The sequence below is a fragment of the Aedes albopictus genome, chromosome 2 (genome assembly GCF_035046485.1).
Source record: "Aedes albopictus strain Foshan chromosome 2, AalbF5, whole genome shotgun sequence".
In the NCBI taxonomy this organism is placed as follows: Eukaryota; Metazoa; Arthropoda; class Insecta; order Diptera; family Culicidae; genus Aedes; species Aedes albopictus.
Window position 1 is genome coordinate 252,774,032 of NC_085137.1, and position 20,816 is coordinate 252,794,847.

General features: G+C 40.1%; 1 long non-coding RNA gene across 1 annotated transcript in view; it reads right to left on the reverse strand.

The window, feature by feature from the left end:
- Nucleotides 1-20,407, reverse strand: part of LOC115266365 (uncharacterized) — an 83,820-nt gene extending 63,413 nt beyond the window's left edge. Inside the window, exon 1 of the long non-coding RNA XR_009997687.1 lies at nt 19,198-20,407. This is a non-coding gene — a long non-coding RNA (uncharacterized LOC115266365). The remainder of the gene's footprint in view (nt 1-19,197) is intronic.
- Nucleotides 20,408-20,816: the final 409 nt, after the last annotated feature.

A 20,816-nucleotide genomic window follows, 5' to 3' on the forward strand; every position in this document is an offset into this window, starting at 1 on the left:
TGATAATCGATCATTCACGAGTTGAAAAGTACGCAACAAATTCAGCTTCCGTTTTGTCTCCAACAATAATTTTCGAGATCATGTCATTGCCTGTTATCAGTTGGGATAAAGAATGATCACCGCGCCTTCTTTGTAGCTTGTTTTATGCCTCTTTTGTCTGACAATTTTCTTCTTTGTGTCTAAGTCACGAGGTTTTTTTTCCTTCCCCTGTGGGGAAATTAAGCCACTGCGTCCAATAAGTTGAACTTTTGTAGCATAAGTCACGGGGTTTGTTGAACCAAAAAAATATTTCTTTGGTTTCAATATTTAAAAATGCAGATTGTCAATAATGAGCAAGGTGATTCAGTTTTACTCTCAGATTTTCATATAAGGGTACTGCTATAACCCAAGTTCGATTCTCGCATGTTTTTTTTTTTGTTTCGCTATCTCTTTTAAACAAAAAATAAATTGTTTGTGAATTCAAGTCCATGTATATTGTCTTTTAAATTGCAAAATTACTTAATTGCAAAGCAATGATTTTGATAGATTCAAAGTGAAAAAGTATTTGAAACTACAAACAATGGCACGGAGGCTGTAAAAACAATAAAAGAAATGCTTTGAAACTAATACCAATAGATTCAAAGGAAAATGGCATTAAGCCGTGGTGCAATGACTTATTTTCTTTGATTCAATGCACCTTATTTTTCAGTTCAATATATTTTTTCTGCGTTTCTGGAACTCCAAACTTTTTTTGATTCCATGCTATGCATATAATTCTAAAGCGAGGATCAAGCTGACTCAATCTCAGGTACCTATATTTGAATTCCGACGCAACTGGCAACGATGGGTTATCCCAAGGAAGCCGGTCGACCGGTCAGCGCACTTTCGTGCAACGTGCAATTAAATCGAAATAATTCATGTATCACACGTATTGTCTCTTACTTCGGTGGGATGTGTGTGTGTTCCTGTGGTGGAAAGCAAATACTAATCGTTTTAAACCTAGCCACTGCATATACAATACAGTCATTTGTGGGATGTTCAAAATTATGCAATAGGGGAAAATGGTTCACAATATCATTCATTCCACCTATTTTTGCATTCAATTTCAAATTTCTACTAAAGACAGTAGTAGTATATGATGAAAAATAGACGAATAGTGTTTGTTCCAGATCGCTCCTGGATCATATCACAACGAAGAATTCCTTGACTTCCTTAGAATTAGAGTATCTTCGATAACCGAATGCAAAAATGATCAATTCCCAAAGAATAAACACAGTTGAGAACTATAGCACTGCCCATGATCGCAGATTTGACGTAACCACCATTACAAAGTCAGCATTCACGAGCTAATATCCATCCTATTGCATAATTATGTCCAGTTTTATTGCACCAGATCTAATCACTGGCTGATGTAAACATGAAAATAAATCTTAAACTTTCCATGTTTCATTGTTTAAATTTCAAAAATGTTTTGAAAACTACAGTGGCGCTTACGTCAACTATGCGAATACGGGCAGAGAAGTATTCGCTGGTGAAAAGGAGGCTCTGTCTCAGTTTGGACGTTACGCCAAAAAGAACAAGAGGTATGCATAACTTAATCGCATAAGTTGGTGAGCTCGTTTCATATTGTTTTCGCGGCTATTTTCCAACATTCTTGATTCTATACTGAACTAAATACACTGAAAACGACGAGAAAGGACATTATAACACGACGCTTTTCATTTTCTGATGATGATGAAAACTACCAATTAGTCAAATGAAAGGTTTCAATCTATATTTTGAAGGAAAAATGCAGAAATTAAGCTAGTACTTGGTTATTGCATTAAAAGTGGCGCTGGCCAAATTAGAAGCATTGATTCAGTTTTGGCCATATTCTCATCTTTCTATTTTGGCCAATCACGTGTATTTCTTATGAAAGTGGCCAAAATATAGCCACCCTGGCCACAATAGATTTCATATGATTTAAAAAAAAAAAATTCTGCCAATTTTTAATCAAAATCTATGGATTTCACAGGATTTTCTTTATATTAGAATCTACTCGTAAAACATATTTTTTTCCTATTTGAACCGCAAAAGGCTGAATAACGCACAACGGCCATAATAACTGACTGACCAAAACGGATGCTTCTTCCCTACTCAATTCGTATGTCGTGCGAACCCACACCTTCACCACATTCTTGATGAATAGCAGCACGGTTATCGGTCGAGCCCTGTGATAACTATCTACTGGAATTAATGACAAATGATTGACTAATTAAATAATGTTCCGCTCAATGCTACTTTTTCGAAAATCTCTACACAATTGCACAGCCTTTATAAGTTCAACCATTTTTTTAAGAAACGAAATAATTTAAAATAAAATCACATACCAAAGCTCTTTTAATTCATAGACCACTCTCCCGTTTGTGCTAGGTAGGAATCAGGTTGTTTGGCGATGACATATGTCAAAGTATCTAAATACTAAGGTAAGATATTCCCGCTAATATTCAAGGATTAGTGAGAAAAAGAAAAAAGCAAAAAATAGTTATGAAGTTTGCGCTGATTTGTATGGGCACATCACTATTTAGCAAACTTTCTTAAGAAATTAAGCACTCCCATCTTAGAGGCAATTATTTGATTGCATCTCACTGGATTAAATGTGACCTCCATGCATTAAAACAGGAAATATCGCCATTTGAAAATCGATAACATTTTTTTTTTAATTGGTTCTAAACATATTTTTTTAACATTTAGAAACATCCAAACTAATAAAACTTTACAAACTTTGCTGAAATAATGACATTTTAGTGTAAAAACACCAACTTTTCATAACTAACGCAGATGTGTTGGTGAGTCTCATTTTTGACGTTTGCGGGAATCTCTTACCTTGGGTGTTTAAATACGTTGGACATATGTAGGCTCGCCATTAGCGCTGGGATTTGTGGTAACGCACTCTGGTCGCCGTTCGTGGTGAATATTGAGCCAGGATGGTAATTACACGTCAACAGCAAACAGCAAACCAATGTGCATCGAATGCGCTTAGAAGCATACACGAAATGTAGATAGAACATATGTATATGCATGGGTGGATCTATTGCATAGCCCTATGGTGGTCACGCTAACTTTCATCCTGTTTACAGATCACATCACATCGTTTGCTTGGGTGAGCATCAATCAAGGAATCAATGGAGAATCGTGATGAAATATGTGGCAAATCGTGGTTTCTGTATCAGTCGACACTTTAGCGATAATGTTCGTGTTAAGCAACAATTATTTCCACAAGCACTCTTTTTTTTAACATGTTACAAGTATGAGCTGGTTAAGAGCAAAATAGTGAATATCGACGCTACCCCTGCCAAAATTCATTCATAAAATCGGCTCGTAAAATGGGCTATTGAGAATATAGAACAAATTTCTTTAGGGCATAAAATCAAATGACGATCTAACACAAAGCTTAAAAGCGCATGTGGCGCTTTTATAAAATAATAAGGAGACGAACCAGACAAGGGCTGAAAGTCTCTTAAATAAAGACGAATCAATCAATCAATTAAAACAATAACTTATGCATAGGATAGCAAGCCACTTGGGCAACGCCCTGACATCATCTGGAATATCCATGGAGCTCCTTAAATCGTAAAAAAAGCTGGTAATGGTGTAGTACTAGATTTGTAGTAATGAGCTGAATTTTAGTATGGTGAGAAGGTCAGTTCTCTGTTTCTGCAATGAAATAATACAAAAAGCGTGGGTATTACGATTCCTTGCCTAATTTGATGCTGTTTGAGCAAAACTTTGGATAACTATGTTGTTTATGTTGCAAGACATTGAGAAAACAACAACACTGTTGCCCTAAATTTAGCTCGAACAGCATCAAATTAAGCAAGGAATCATAATACCCACGCTTTTTACACAATTTGATTGCAGAAACGGAGAATTGACCTTCTCACCATACTAAAATTCAGCTCATTACTACAAATTTAGTACTTCACCGATCTGTCCTATTATGCTATCAGTTTAGCTAATGCCAGTGTTCAACAATAGGACGCAATCAGTAAAGTATCGATTTGTAGTAATGAGCAAAATTTTTGTGTGGTAAGAAGGCAAATACTCCGTTTCTGTAATAAAATAATGCAAAAAGCATAGATATCATGATTCCTTGCCTAATTTGATGCTGTTTGAGCAAAACGTCGGGAAACTGTTTTGTCGGTGCAAAAATGTGTGGGCCGAAGATTTTTTTTCTTTAAATTTTGAATTCACAAACAGTGAATTGCTACCGCTAGTCTATTGAAAATCCAATCGAAGGACCAGTAAATGTATGGACCAACAATTCAATTATTCTGGTACCGGAAATTTTTAAGGATACCATCGTCCGGTAGCTCAAAATTCATTGTTAAATAAAAATAGAGTCTACATCTAGAAGATGCTCAGAAATTCCTACTTCGCTAATAATTTCTCAAAGAGTTTTATTGCAGGAATCTTTTTCATAATCACAGCAAGAATTCCTCCAAAGTTATCTCCAGGAATTCTTTAAGAATGTTCTTCAGGATTAATTTTGGAATTTCTCCAGGAGCTCCTTTAGATTTTTTTCTGTAATTCTTCAGGATATTCCTCTATTTACCCAGCCAAACCTTCAAAAAATCGATTCCTGCAGAAATTCATCAACAGATTCTCCTCTCCTCCAGCAAATCCTTCAGAAATTTCATCAAAGATTACTCAATTTTTTTTTCAGTAGTTTACCTCAGGGGATTCTTGCAGGGAATTCTGCAAAGGTTCCTTCGGGTAATCATCCCCAATTATAATAATTATTTATGGGCGCTCCTCAAGAAGCTCCTTTCTGGAATGCCTTTGGAGATGAGATTCTCTCAGACATTACTTCAGAAATTCCTCTAGAAAGTTCTCAAGAGACTCTTCTCCAGGGAGTTTCTCAGAATTTCCTCGAATCTTCCTTCAGGGATTACACCATACACTTCTATTGTTATTTAATGAGATTTTTCTTCAGGGATTCTGTCAGACTTTTTTCCGAGAACCCTTCAAGAATCCATTGAGAGATTTTTTTTCAGTGATATGCTCCGCATATAAGCAGAGCATTTCCAGGAATATATAACGACATTTTTCAGAATTCCACACACTCAAAACAGATTTGCGAGCTCGGCAAAATCGCGCACAGCCGTCCGCTCAGCAAAATCTTTAACTAGTATCTCAGCAAAAAGTGACGTTTGTTAGCTGACTCTCAGCAAAACGATTGCCGACTATCAGCAATGAACTGTCAAAATTGCTGAGATCCCGGCAAAATAGTTGTTTGCTGATTGCTCGGCTGTGCGAATCTCGGCAAAAGTTTGAAAAAATGCTGATATCCCGGCAATCTGAATTAAGTGTGCAGGCATTCCGTTAGAGATTTCTTCAAAAATTCTATTTCATTTCAAAACAGTGATTTTAGTGATTTTTTCAAGAATTTTTGTTTTTCTTCAGCATCCTCCAAAAATTACTCTAGAGATTATTTTAAAAAAAGTATGTTTTAGAGATTTTTGTCAAATACAAATATAGAAGTCCGACATTTGGCAAGAAATTATTTTAAGAACTCCTCCAGTTTCTCCAGCAGGTCTTCCAGAGTTTGCTTCAGAACATCCTCCAAGAATTCCTTAAGAAATTTATTTATTGATTTATTCAAGAATTCCCCCAATACCTTTTTTCGGCCCGAATTCCTGCAGAAATTATCTCAAGGATACCTCCAGTAATGTTTACTAGATTTTCTTCGGAAATTCTTCAAGAGTGTTTATTTAAAATCTCTTCAGATTTTTTTTAAACTCCTTCAGGATTTTTTCCTTGAACTCTCATTAAAATCTCCAAGAAATTTATCCAAAGCTATCTCAAGAGGTTCCTCTAGGTAGGAGTTCCTTCTGATATTCTCCAGTTGTTTCTCCAGAAACTCCTCCAAATATTACTTCAGAGATTTTTTCACGAATTTTCAAAAAAAATCTTGGGATCCCCAAAAGAATCGCCAGGAATTGCTGTAGAAGTTCTTTCAGGGCATCCTTGAACAATTTCTACAGTTATTTTTTTTTGTAATTTTCTGCAATACTTATGTAAAATCCGTAAGGGAATATCTGAAAGAAATCCTAGACCTAGAGGAATCTCTAAAAGAATCTCAGGAGAAATTTCTGAAGGAACCAAAGGAACAGTACGAAAAAGGAAACTTCTAGAAATTTCTTCAGCAACTCCTGACTAAATTTTCCAAGGGATTCTGAAGGAGCCCTTAGAAGAATTTTTGAATCAATCGCTGATATTATTTTGTTAGAAAGCTCTGGATCAATTTCTGAAAAAAAAACATGGAAGAATTTCTAATGTTTTTTTTTTGCTAACGTTCATGGAAAATCCTGAAACTATTGAAGGTGTCTTTAGAAATATTTCTGTACAAATTCCTGAAGAAGTTTCAGGATCAACCCGTGGAGAAACTTCTGAAAGAATCCTTGAAAGATCTTTTGAATAAATATTGTCTTATTTCTGTAGAAATCTCTGTAGATATTCTTTAAAATATCCCTAAAGAAATATCTGAAAGAATCCCAAGGAAATTCTCGAAGAAATCCTAGAAGGTATTGCTAGGTATTCTTCAGCAATTCCTGGAGAAACTGTTTGAGAAACCCTTGTTGAATTCTTTTAGAAATTTATACAGAAATATTTAGAGGAATCTCTTTATCAAAATTAAGGGATTTTCTAAAAGAATACCCGGAGGAAGTCATTAAAGTTCTTTAAGGAAATCCTGAAAAAAATATAAGGAAGCACTTGAACTTCAGTAAAGTATAATAGAAGAATTTCATGAGAAATTTCCAAAAGAACTTTTTTTGTTTTTTGCTGGGAAAGATTTCTAGAAAAAACCCTGAAGGCACCTTTGGAAAAATCCTGACTGAATTTTCGAGGAAACATATGGATGAATACTCGGAAGAATTCCGAAAACGAATCCCTGTATGAATTTCTGCAGGAATGTCTGGACCTGCTTGTTCACCGTGTCCAATAAGTTCTCATACAAAATCAAATTTAATTCACTTCACACCTGTAATTAGGATTTTCAAAGTAAATTTATTTATTGAAAGGCCAACCATACACCAAATACAGCATATGTTTCGGAACTAACTGTCCTTTATTCCTCTCTGCTAATCGCTTATGTGTCGTAAGTCCATTTCAGCTGGCACGTACGCCATTTTATTGGTATTTCATCGTATTTTAACGAGTAATGGTTTTAAGTTGAAACAAATTAGGTTCCTGTTCTCCCTATTGCTAGCAGCAACTATGACCAGAAGAGAAAAAAATATAAGATCCTGTATTGGTAAAGTATGGAGCCGTTTTATTTTGCACCTTATCTGGTTGATTCAAACCATTATCACTTAGAAAACATGCTTGTATTCCTATTGTGATAAATTTTGTCCAACATTTACGTTTTATGATGTTTATCTTTGATATAATGGTAATTTTCATGAAAATCTACCCAAGTTCAGCTTACTTGCAAATTTCTTACCATATCATCACTAAAACTGTATTGTTTAGCCTTAGTATATCCTTTTGGTACATACCTTGGGATACAAACTCAAAATTTATCCTTTATGAACTCTATTTCGCTACCGTAGAATGAAAAACTTTTCAGATATTTTTCTTGCGTGCCGGAGAAAACGGATTTCAGAAAACGGAAGTGTACTGCTGAGCTTATAAAAACAAATAGAAAATACAGTTATTCTAAACCGTATGCTTTATTTAATCAGTATTATGTGGCCTTTCAATACATGTATTCATTTTGAAAATATAAATCACATATGTGAAATAAAATGATATTTTCTAAATTTGTATTTTGTATGAGAACTTATTGGACACGGTGTATTCGTGGATACACACCTATTTCTGAATTGCCTGTTCGGTACTTTTTTGACGAGATTATAACAGCAGTTCGATCTCGGTAGTTTCGGTAATCGATTTTACTGAGGTTCAGTAAAACAACTGTCAAAATCGTATGGAAAAGGTAAACAATGCATTTTTGCTGAACGAGTTCGGTGCTCAGCAGTTTTAATCTCGTCAAAAAATTACCGAACTCGGTAATCAAAATTAAGTGTGTAAATTCATTGAAGAATTCTTGAATGAATTTATGGAGGGATCCAAATAAGAATCCTTGGGTTACTGCACGAAGGAATTCGTGGTAATATTTCTGTAGGGGAAACGTCTATAAATTACGTAACGCCAAGTGTACACAAATTTCAGAGGTCCCATCGATAAAAGTTGTCATAGGCGGGGACGGGAGTTGAAAAAGGACAATTTTTGCATGACACATTTTAGGGATTTTTTTTTATCAAAGGTGCAATTTTAGAAGGAGTCCATAGAATGTTCTCTATAGTAATTTTTTGGAAAATTTATGGAGGATTTTCTGGAGAAATCTCTGGAAGAATATATAAAGTGGGAACTTGGGAGATATTTCTTAACGAATCGCTGGTGAATTCTCTTAAGGCATCCCTGAAAAATATTTCTGTAAGAGTATTTCTTCAACACCTATGTCGATAAACTACCCAGACAACCAATTTGCACGTATAATGAAGTTTATGTTCATGTTATACGTACTTTTATGCGTTAAAGTTACATCGCATAAGATGCAGCAAAAGTGCCTTATGCGTACAAAAGTGGAGGCACTATACGTGCATTGACGGATCGATAATAACGCTATATGACTTGAAGCGATATTTTATGCGATGCACCGTGTGCACTATTGCGACGTAACTCAGCATCTTATGCGACTTAAATAAAATTAAAAAAAAACAATTCTTGTCAGCTCGATATCAAACTAATGACCTCTGGATTGTCGAGCCACACTTCACACACAACACCAATCGCTACTTATGAAACAAGCTGATTAATTATCATGATATTCTAACTCACCTCAGTGTTTGTTGGAATGCACTTGGTTCACTTGCGCTGTGCGTGTTTGGCAGGCTAAAGCCGACGAAGCACCATTTCCCGTAGAGTTTTCACTTCCCCTCTCCAGCTAGCGCCTCCCATTGTTGATTATCAAGCCAACAAAACAAATAATGATGACTTTGCAACCATAATTATGGCTGTTCACTTTCTTGTAGCTTTTTGGCACTGCATCCACAGTGCAACAGAAACTCTTTAATTGTTATCACATATCAAATCGCATAATGTCAACATAAATGCTTCTAGCTTGTAGAGTTTGTATGCACACTTTAACGAGCTTATTTGTACTGTTATGCGATTTCATCCATACACCAATGCGGAGTAAACTGACACATCAAGAAAAGTACCAAACGAAGTCGTATAATCATCGCAGTACGCAATTATGCGAATTCAATTGACACTTTGCGAGTTCGCTCGCACGCTTTTGCGAATAAGTAAAGTTCATCGCAATAAAACATCAGAATATCGTCTACTACGATGTACTCATACCTTATAAAAGTTGGTTTGTATTCTTATATGACTCTACTTGATACATCGTAATAAGTTCAAAAAATAACATCATATGTGATGAAAATTTTCAGTCAGCCGTACATATATGCGATAGTGACTTAAAATAGTACTTTATACGATGTCCAACGTGATTTCTTATGCGACTCCTGGTTGTCTGGGTATGACGGGTGTACAGCGCTTTTTCTAAGATATTGTAGCATGGTCACTTTTGTGTAAATATTATTTTAAGATTTATTCAATAAATTTTATGAAATGTATATAAAATGTACATAAATTGTATAATAAACTAATTGTATTTTTATGTTTCTTCAATGTTGAATTATTATTCGTGTTAATTTATTTTTCATTTGAATTTATTGTTTTCATTGTCAAATGTACTAATTTCCAAAGTTCACTATAAATGTTTTGCGATATTCAATGTCACCATTCGAACTGACATGCACTTCAAAACCGCATACAACTTGCATGCAAGTCGCCTTCACAAGTCTAATACATGTAAATAAAATTCCTGCCGTTCTATGCACTACACCACGAAACCCGAACAATCTCGAGGTTCAATGTTCAAGCCCGAACTCTCTCGATAAAAATGGATCGGGTATTTAAAAATAGATGGAACGATACAGATCATTCAGATGGGTATGAAAGTGAAAGAGATAGCAATTTATTCGGTTCTCATTCGTGGTTGATGAGAATTGTCGTTTGAAAAGATCGTAAAATTACTTCGGTAATTTTACGTATTTCCGGCCACGAAGTCTTGGGATCCGACCTTATCTGAGGACTAACAGAACTTCTACTCGTCCATTTTGACCTGGACCGTGGAAGAGGCGGGAGTGCGTGTTAAAGTTCTTGTGTCGCGGTGTGTTTAATTAAGTATGTGATTTAAAATGTGAGAAGTCTTCTAGATTAAATTAAATGTTACTTTTTCGTTCCTTTCCGTTAGCCAGTTAGCTAGTTCAATAACCTTTGTCAAAGGTTACGTGCGGTCAAGATAGTTCGTGTGTGCGTGTATATGAATAAGAAAGGTAATTGTGAAATTTGTTGTGTGGAGTAAACTCTTTGTTAAACGTGTCGAACAGCCGTTCGACGGCTTTTTATTTAGGATTTGATCCACGGCCGAAAGCTCGGCACACCGCACCTTTTTCGCCAAACGCGCTCTCGACCCCACGTCGCAGCGTCAAAAGTCCCGGTTTAAGGGGAAAGCCGGAAGGGAACAACCGTTCCGACAGAGCGGCCGAAACCACGTTTTTTCGTCGGCGTTCATGTGGTAGCAACCATCCCGACCAAGCCACCGACGACCCCCATAGTCAGATCCGCCATCAAGCAACTTTTTCGGTGATCGGAATATTCACCCGCCGGAGGCGGCCGAAATCCCACGTTTCCACGTCGGACATGTGGTAGTCGCTATACCCACCAAGCCATCGACGACCCCCATCGTCATCGACACCGAGAAGCAACTGCGCCGTGATCCGGTCCGTTTAGCGACCGGCAGCGAGAAAGGCGCACTTTCCGAACCGCCGCGCACCGCGCGCATTTGGTGCAATCGTCGCAATACCGCCATCGAGGATGCGCTAAAAATAGCGTGCTGCTTTGCCAAGCCGTCCGTCGACCGCCACGCCGTCGCTTCTGTTTTGTCGACGGCATTGAAGAGTAGCTGAAAGGTACCGTGAGTAGAAACCAATCAAATTAACCATGCGCATGTGTTGAAACCTCCACACAACTAACCGAGCTCGGGGAAGATAGTTTTCTTTCGATAAATGTCGACAGAACCAAATTAGAATAGGAATCAATTAAAACCGCACACACAGTAGGGAAAGCTGTAGGAAAACGAAGAATAGCATGGAAAGGAACATGTTCGAATAAAACCTAGGTTATCAAATTGAATAAATGTTTCGTTAGTTTTTCGTTACCTTCAAACATGCTGTATTTTTGTGAAATGTTAGTGCTTTCCCTGTAACAGTTTTTTGGTCTTCGAGATTTCTCACGTTCGCGTCGTTCTACCTGTTTTTTGTTAATCTTTTTTGTACGCCAGGATAGACTGCCTGGGAAATCAGTCTCTCCACTCACGTGTCCGAAGCTAACAGGGAAATTTGAATTGGTGAGTTCTTCCAATGATGATACTCGTGAGTGGTGTCTTTGTGAGTTGGTAGAACGACGGTTAGCATCAACCATATTTTGAGAATCGCTTAAGGCGACCTCTATAAGTGAGATATCTCGATTAGCCGTACTTTTGAGTTTTCTGTATCGTCCCTAAATCGCTATTTGGTCTCTTATAAAAACAAACCCGCCCTGAGGTTGGGTTTCTTGCCGGGCAAACATAACTCGACAGACGGTCCTCTTCGGAGGTGGCGTTTAAGCCGTCTGTTTTCGGAGCCAGGGAACGAAGCAGAAGACGGGAAAACTCTTAGCCGCAATTTGCGTGCTACATTTTGGCGCCCAAACGTTTAGAAGGCAGACACATTTTTTCGATTTTTTTTTGGCGCTTATTGAAATATTGCACATTTTCAGAATTTCTTTCATTTTTTTGCAAAAATACTCAGTAAATATAATAAAACACATATTTTTTTTTATTAAAATCGTATGCGGTCTTTTCTTATACTTATACATAGACTCCTTATTTTCTACTTTTCTTCACACACAAAGTTGTTATTTTTCATTTATATTATCTTTATTACGTTTTTTTCTGTTGTGTGAGGATATTTGTAATTGTTTGTGTATTTGTGCTGTTATAAACCTTAATTTATTATAATATACATAAGTGAACTTGTTAGTATTTTTGTAAATTTATCGACCTGCACACATTTCTATTATTTTTCAAAATGTTGTTTCCACACGCTGATTACTTAACTAATGAAGAAATAAATTATGAGCTGATTTTGCGAAACTACAAGGAAGAAACGGAGAAGGATATCCAATCCAAACTACGGTTATTGCGTAACTTATTCCAAACGGATCAAAAGGAGGGAAGGGATTATAGGTCCCCTTATAAATTTGAACAAGAGGTGGACATAATCTCGAACAGGGTTCTCTTAATTCAGCAGGCATGGCAAGGCAAAGAGGGAGATCCTAGGCTAGTTTCGCGATTGAGGCATTACTACTTGCGAGTTCGAAGGGGAGAAACCACGGACAAAGAAGTTGAAAATGTCAGAAAGGATCTTCTTAGGTCAATTTCTGAAACGCTCCGGACCAGTACAGACAGATTGCCAGAAGACGAGGAGTGTATGACAGGTGCCGTGGTTCCGCAAGACGCCGACTACCAAAATGGGAAGAAATTGGGTGCATATTCGAAGAACTTGTCGTTGCGGTCAGATTCCGAAACGTATCCGAAGAGCTCAAAAGAATCTCAGCCAACATACGATGAGTTGCAACAGAAGGTTCGTGAGCTTCAAAACGCCATTCTCCAGTTGCGAACACGGGGTGGTCAAGAACGCCAGCAGGAATCGCATAGTCTGCATACCAAGCCAGTTAGCCAAATCAGCAGAGTCGAAGATTGCGAGGAGACTGATAGCGACATCAGTGAATCGGAAAAGGTAGAACAACACGACAGGAAATGCTACACGAGCAGTCGTAAAGCAAACGAGAGGCAACAGCGCAAATCTATAAAGGCACGAGAGGACAGAATCGACAAATCCGACAGCGAGATGGACGAGGTACGTCAAGTGAATCGACAACATCCCGACAGAAACCGAAATAGACCGCAGGACCTCCAACAGCGAGCGAGGCAGCACAACAACCACAGTATGCGAAGGGCAGATGAACGCAGGCGCACTAGGACGCCCAGTAACGACCGGTTTAGCACAAGGAGTTCATATACATCGGACAGGTACCAGAATAGGAACGGCCGACAGATTCGACGGATCGAGCACTGGAAGCTCTCCTTTTCTGGAGACAACAGGACGGTGTCAGTGGAGAACTTCCTATACAAATTGAAGAAGATTGCCGTACGAGAGGGAGTATCTCAACAGGATTTGCTTCGAGATATTCACCTAGTCCTAGAAGGCCAAGCATCGGACTGGTTCTTCACGTACGTGGACGATTTTATGGATTGGGAAGATTTTGAGGAGAAGATTAGGTTCCGGTTTGGGAACCCGAACCAAGACCAAGGGATTCGACAAAGGATTCACGAACGGAAGCAGGTTAGAGGCGAGTCTTTCAGCGCGTTCGTTTCGGAGATCGAACGTCTGAACAAGATGCTCTCAAAACCATTGTCGAAACGGCGGAAGTTCGAAGTTGTGTGGGACAACATGCGCCCACACTATCGTTCGAAAATCTCCATTATTAGGGTTCGGGACTTGGAGCACCTGATACAACTCAATCACAGGATCGACGCTGCAGACAGTATTTTCCATACTCAGTCTGAAGCAAGACACTCCGAACCGAGGAACCAACGGAATGTCCACCACGTCGAATGCACTTCGTCACAGGAAGAAAGCGACGATCGAGAGGACGTAGATGCGGTAGAGACTAGGTTCAACCGTCGTGGGCAAAGATCGAGTGAGGGCAATCCAGCGGTAATGGCGGGGAACTCTAGTAGAACGAACCAACAGCAGTCGGTCCAACCGGCAGCAAACACATGTTGGAATTGCAGGAAAGTAGGCCACAACTGGCGAGACTGCAAGGAACCACGTGCAATATTTTGCTATGGATGCGGGGAATTGGGCCGTACAATCCGTTCGTGCCTACGATGTGCAGAGTCAAGCCGCAGATGGACCCCATCGAACCAGGGAAACCAATAAAGGAATGTACGTCAGGGGGCCCGCACATTCCAGTGGAAATTAAGGTTCCTGTTGAAAATGGTCACTTTGACCCAATAGACCGAATCCATACCATAAAAATTCATACCAGGAAATGTCCATATTTGCGCGTGCGAGTATTCGAAACCGAAATCGTAGGGTTACTTGACTCCGGGGCGGGAATCAGTGTAGTTAACTCACTGGAACTTTCGGAAAAATACGGCTTGAAACTACAGCCGACAAGACTCAGGGTGTGTACCGCCGATAACACAGAATACCAGTGTCTCGGGTATCTGAACGTTCCGTACACGTACAAGAACGTGACAAGGGTAGTACCGACGGTAGTTGTGCCTCAAATATCAAAGCCGATACTTGGTTGCAACTTCTGGCGAAGTTTCGGAATCTCTCCAATGGCAGATCTCGGTAACGGGCCGGAACCAGTGGGAAGTTTCGGAGGAACGGAGGAGACAATTGCGTTCACGTTAGAGCCGGTGGGAGAACTCCGAAGAATCCATCCAACAGGAAACGACACGACCCTGGACGTTCCAACATTCGACATTCCAGAGGAACCACAAGAGCCAAAAGAAGAGACGTTGGAAGTAGAACATGAGCTGACAACCAAGGAGCGTCATGAGTTGGTAAAGGTTATCAAGGAATTCGAGTTCACTTGCAGCAACAATTTGGGACGGACGCACCTGATCGAGCACGAGATCGTACTCAAGGAAGGAGCCAAGCCGAAAAATCAAGTGATGTACCGATCGGCGCCGGCGATACAGAAAGAGATCGACGCAGAAATTCAACGCTTCAAAGATATGGACGTCATAGAGGAGTGCTACAGCGAGTGGACGAATCCTTTAGTGCCGGTAAGGAAGTCGAATGGCAAAATAAGGGTTTGCTTGGATTCGCGGAGACTCAACAGCATGACGGTGAAGGACAGCTATCCCATAAGGAATATGCTGGAGATCTTTCAGCGGTTGGAGAACGCGAAATTCTTTTCCATCATCGATTTGAAGGACGCGTACTTCCAAATCCCCCTCAAGGAAGAATGCAGGAACTACACGGCCTTTCGGACGTCCAAGGGATTGTTTAGGTTTAAAGTTTTACCGTTTGGGGTAACTAATGCACCTTTCACAATGTGCAGGTTGATGAACAAGGTCATCGGGTTTGACCTGATGCCCTCCGTGTTCGTCTACCTTGATGACATTGTGATAGCGTCAAGGACTCTCAAAGAGCATCTGCGGTTGCTCAGAATTGTAGCGGAGAGGTTGAGGAATGCGAACCTGACAATTTCCCTTGAGAAATCGCGGTTCTGCAGAAAGCAAGTCAAATACCTCGGCTATCTGCTGACCGAGCGAGGTGTCGCGATTGATGCATCGAGGATTTCACCAATACTAGATTACGCCAGACCAAGAACGGTCAAGGACGTACGGAGACTGCTGGGATTGGCAGGTTTTTACCAGCGGTTTATCAAAAGCTACAGCAGAATAACGGCACCAATCACAGACCTGATGAAGAAAGCTAAGAAAAAGTTCGAGTGGACGGAAGCGGCCGAAGGAGCGTTCACAGAGTTGAAGTCCGTATTGACATCGGCACCGATCCTAGCGAATCCGGACTTCGCTCAATCGTTCACGATTGAAAGCGACGCGTCCGATACGGCCGTAGGCGCGGCCCTTATCCAGGAACAGGATGGAGAAAATCGAGTGGTAGCCTATTTTAGTAAAAAGCTGAGCAGAACTCAAAGAGCGTACTCGAGTGTGGAGAAGGAGTGTCTGGGGGTTCTGCTAGCCATTGAGAACTTCCGCCACTATGTCGAGGGGTCGCGGTTCAAAGTGGTTACGGACGCACGGAGCCTGTTGTGGCTGTTTACCATCGGAGTTGAGTCCGGCAATTCGAAACTTCTCCGATGGGCGCTGAAAATTCAGTCCTACGACATTCAGCTTGAATACAGGAAAGGAGCCAGCAATATTACGGCGGATTGCCTTTCCCGATCGATCAACCTGCTCCAATTAACTTGTAGCATGGTCACTTTTGTGTAAATATTATTTTAAGATTTATTCAATAAATTTTATGAAATGTATATAAAATGTACATAAATTGTATAATAAACTAATTGTATTTTTATGTTTCTTCAATGTTGAATTATTATTCGTGTTAATTTATTTTTCATTTGAATTTATTGTTTTCATTGTCAAATGTACTAATTTCCAAAGTTCACTATAAATGTTTTGCGATATTCAATGTCACCATTCGAACTGACATGCACTTCAAAACCGCATACAACTTGCATGCAAGTCGCCTTCACAAGTCTAATACATGTAAATAAAATTCCTGCCGTTCTATGCACTACACCACGAAACCCGAACAATCTCGAGGTTCAATGTTCAAGCCCGAACTCTCTCGATAAAAATGGATCGGGTATTTAAAAATAGATGGAACGATACAGATCATTCAGATGGGTATGAAAGTGAAAGAGATAGCAATTTATTCGGTTCTCATTCGTGGTTGATGAGAATTGTCGTTTGAAAAGATCGTAAAATTACTTCGGTAATTTTACGTATTTCCGGCCACGAAGTCTTGGGATCCGACCTTATCTGAGGACTAACAGAACTTCTACTCGTCCATTTTGACCTGGACCGTGGAAGAGGCGGGAGTGCGTGTTAAAGTTCTTGTGTCGCGGTGTGTTTAATTAAGTATGTGATTTAAAATGTGAGAAGTCTTCTAGATTAAATTAAATGTTACTTTTTCGTTCCTTTCCGTTAGCCAGTTAGCTAGTTCAATAACCTTTTTCAAAGGTTACGTGCGGTCAAGATAGTTCGTGTGTGCGTGTATATGAATAAGAAAGGTAATTGTGAAATTTGTTGTGTGGAGTAAACTCTTTGTTAAACGTGTCGACCAGCCGTTCGACGGCTTTTTATTTAGGATTTGATCCACGGCCGAAAGCTCGGCACACCGCACCTTTTTCGCCAAACGCGCTCTCGACCCCACGTCGCAGCGTCAAAAGTCCCGGTTTAAGGGGAAAGCCGGAAGGGAACAACCGTTCCGACAGAGCGGCCGAAACCACGTTTTTTCGTCGGCGTTCATGTGGTAGCAACCATCCCGACCAAGCCACCGACGACCCCCATAGTCAGATCCGCCATCAAGCAACTTTTTCGGTGATCGGAATATTCACCCGCCGGAGGCGGCCGAAATCCCACGTTTCCACGTCGGACATGTGGTAGTCGCTATACCCACCAAGCCATCGACGACCCCCATCGTCATCGACACCGAGAAGCAACTGCGCCGTGATCCGGTCCGTTTAGCGACCGGCAGCGAGAAAGGCGCACTTTCCGAACCGCCGCGCACCGCGCGCATTTGGTGCAATCGTCGCAATACCGCCATCGAGGATGCGCTAAAAATAGCGTGCTGCTTTGCCAAGCCGTCCGTCGACCGCCACGCCGTCGCTTCTGTTTTGTCGACGGCATTGAAGAGTAGCTGAAAGGTACCGTGAGTAGAAACCAATCAAATTAACCATGCGCATGTGTTGAAACCTCCACACAACTAACCGAGCTCGGGGAAGATAGTTTTCTTTCGATAAATGTCGACAGAACCAAATTAGAATAGGAATCAATTAAAACCGCACACACAGTAGGGAAAGCTGTAGGAAAACGAAGAATAGCATGGAAAGGAACATGTTCGAATAAAACCTAGGTTATCAAATTGAATAAATGTTTCGTTAGTTTTTCGTTACCTTCAAACATGCTGTATTTTTGTGAAATGTTAGTGCTTTCCCTGTAACAGTTTTTTGGTCTTCGAGATTTCTCACGTTCGCGTCGTTCTACCTGTTTTTTGTTAATCTTTTTTGTACGCCAGGATAGACTGCCTGGGAAATCAGTCTCTCCACTCACGTGTCCGAAGCTAACAGGGAAATTTGAATTGGTGAGTTCTTCCAATGATGATACTCGTGAGTGGTGTCTTTGTGAGTTGGTAGAACGACGGTTAGCATCAACCATATTTTGAGAATCGCTTAAGGCGACCTCTATAAGTGAGATATCTCGATTAGCCGTACTTTTGAGTTTTCTGTATCGTCCCTAAATCGCTATTTGGTCTCTTATAAAAACAAACCCGCCCTGAGGTTGGGTTTCTTGCCGGGCAAACATAACTCGACAGACGGTCCTCTTCGGAGGTGGCGCTTAAGCCGTCTGTTTTCGGAGCCAGGGAACGAAGCAGAAGACGGGAAAACTCTTAGCCGCAATTTGCGTGCTACAATATCACTCAACAAAAATCCACATTTCATTTTCAACAAAAAATGTCATAGTTCTATTGGTGATTTTATGTTGCATGAAGAAGAAGAAAAGCGATGATGTTTTGAAAAAATCCCTATCCCTATAACACAGGGGAAGATTTTAAAATGCCTCTGTAAAATCTAAAACAAAATCTAATTAAAAACGGTTTGATATATTGAACGTATAAATTAAAATTTAACATTTTTTTCTTGATAAAGTACTTGTAGTCCGTCCAAAGTCTAACACCGTACATCAAACCGTTTTTAGTTAGATTTTGTTTTAGATTTTATAGAGGCATTTTAAAATATTCCACTGTGTTAAAAGGATAGAAATTTTTCAAAACATCATCGCTTTTTTTCTTCTTCTTCATGCAACATCAAATCACCAATTACAATGTACGTTTAAATTAACTTGATTTGTTTATGGTTGATCTTAAGCGCAGTCTGATGAAATTGACCATTTTGTATGAAAAATCAATTGTTACATATCGTATTGTCTAATATCACTCAATAGTTCTTTAACTGTAATGTCTCTAATGAAGCGTTTTATATTATCTTCATATGATGGATACTTCAATCTCTAGAACGTATATCAAATAAACACTCATGATGTATGCCCTGCCTAAATAATCATCATAACAAGTGTCCAAGGTAAACCATAGCGTTCTAGTGTAGATTTTTTTCATCTTCGAGTCATGTGGTCTCACATCGCACATAAATAAAACGCACACTCGCATCACTCCTCGATACCAATCCCGCCATACACACCATGTCAGAACAAAGCGCAATACTTACGATATAAACAAAATCCCCTCGCTAACGAACAACGACCACAGTGCGCACCACCGGGGCTTGATGTACTGAAGCTATTGTAGACAGAGATATGACAATCGCACTCAAGTGACGAATTTCTCGCATTCACTATCCAAGACTGCAGTACATAATGCTATAGCGGTGCATCACGCCTCATAGATTCGCTGTGATCCACTTAAAATTCACTTCACTTGGGTCACCTTTTATCTTGCCTTATATTAATGCACTTTTGTAGAACTGTTGCAAACTAGTAGATATCACTCTGTATCACTATGATCTTCCCTAGCAATGAACACTTCAACGGGGGGAAGTTCCACTCCAGACTGCTTCCACAATAGCTATCTCCACTCTGGGCAGTGATATATCGAAAGCGCGAAACTGCTTCACACACGGGACGGAACGGAATCACATATTGATGAATATTATTTGGCTTGTTTACCACTGCTGCATTCGTCGTCGGTTTTACACCCAAACAAGGGCCTAACACTTCGACTACTAGTGTGTCAAATCTTGGTCGTAGCGATTTTTGGCCACTCTCTCACTTACACATATGCCCGCTGTGTTATCATCGAAACCGGTCACGCGAGCCCCAGAGAGCCGTATGACCAAAGATACCCGAAAAAAGAATAACAAAAACCACCAACCAACGACGGACGGATACCTGCTGCAGTAGTCAGTGGGCTTTTCTTCTTGCGATCGGCACGCGATCGCCCGAGCAACTAGGAGGAAACCCAGATGATGTTGAGCACACTGTAGACTGTTTTTTGGCGCGCTGGTGACGTCCCGTTTGATCTCCTAGCGCTTCGACGTATAGACAGACAGGCACTAATCAATCAACTAGGAAACACGAGATTTGCGCCTACGCACCGTTTAGAGACACCGATTAAATGCTCCGGCGACGGGTTGCCCCAGGTGAATGATCCGCGCACTTCTTACGAACTAAATGCGAGTGATGATGAAAGAGAGGAAAACCCGCAAACGATCAGCGACGGACGACGACGAGCGACGACGGACGGACGTTGAGTTCTCTCTCGGCGAAGGGAGACACTGTTGCGAACTCGATCAACGCAGTCACGATACTAAACTAAGCCGGCACGATTCAATGAGTATAAACAACCTCTAGTGTACAGTGGTTGATGCGCTTTAGTCGGTTTCGGCTAGGGTTACCACCCGATTCAGGGACGATTTTCGCTTGACGTTGTTGAACAGCATGTTTTCAAAAACTAGTAATAATGAACCATTGTCCTGGCACCAGGTATAATATGCCAACCTTAACCCTTTGGTACCGGAGGGGTCGTATATGACCTGCATTGAAAAACGGCTGTAGAAAATCACCCAATCGGCAAAAATAAACAAAGTTATCGGCAGCCTATTCCTCTAACCGTTGACATCCTAGAACACATTGAAAACCAAGAAGTTTAGAAAAATAAAATAAATTACCTATACACCAATAGCGTTCCCAAGCAACACACATGTTATATAAAAGTTACGACAGCGCAAGTTTTAGTTGTATAAAAGTTTATTTTACGTTATTTCAACACAATGTTAGAATTACGTAAAATAAACTTCTATACAACCAAAGCGTGCGCTGTCGTAACTTT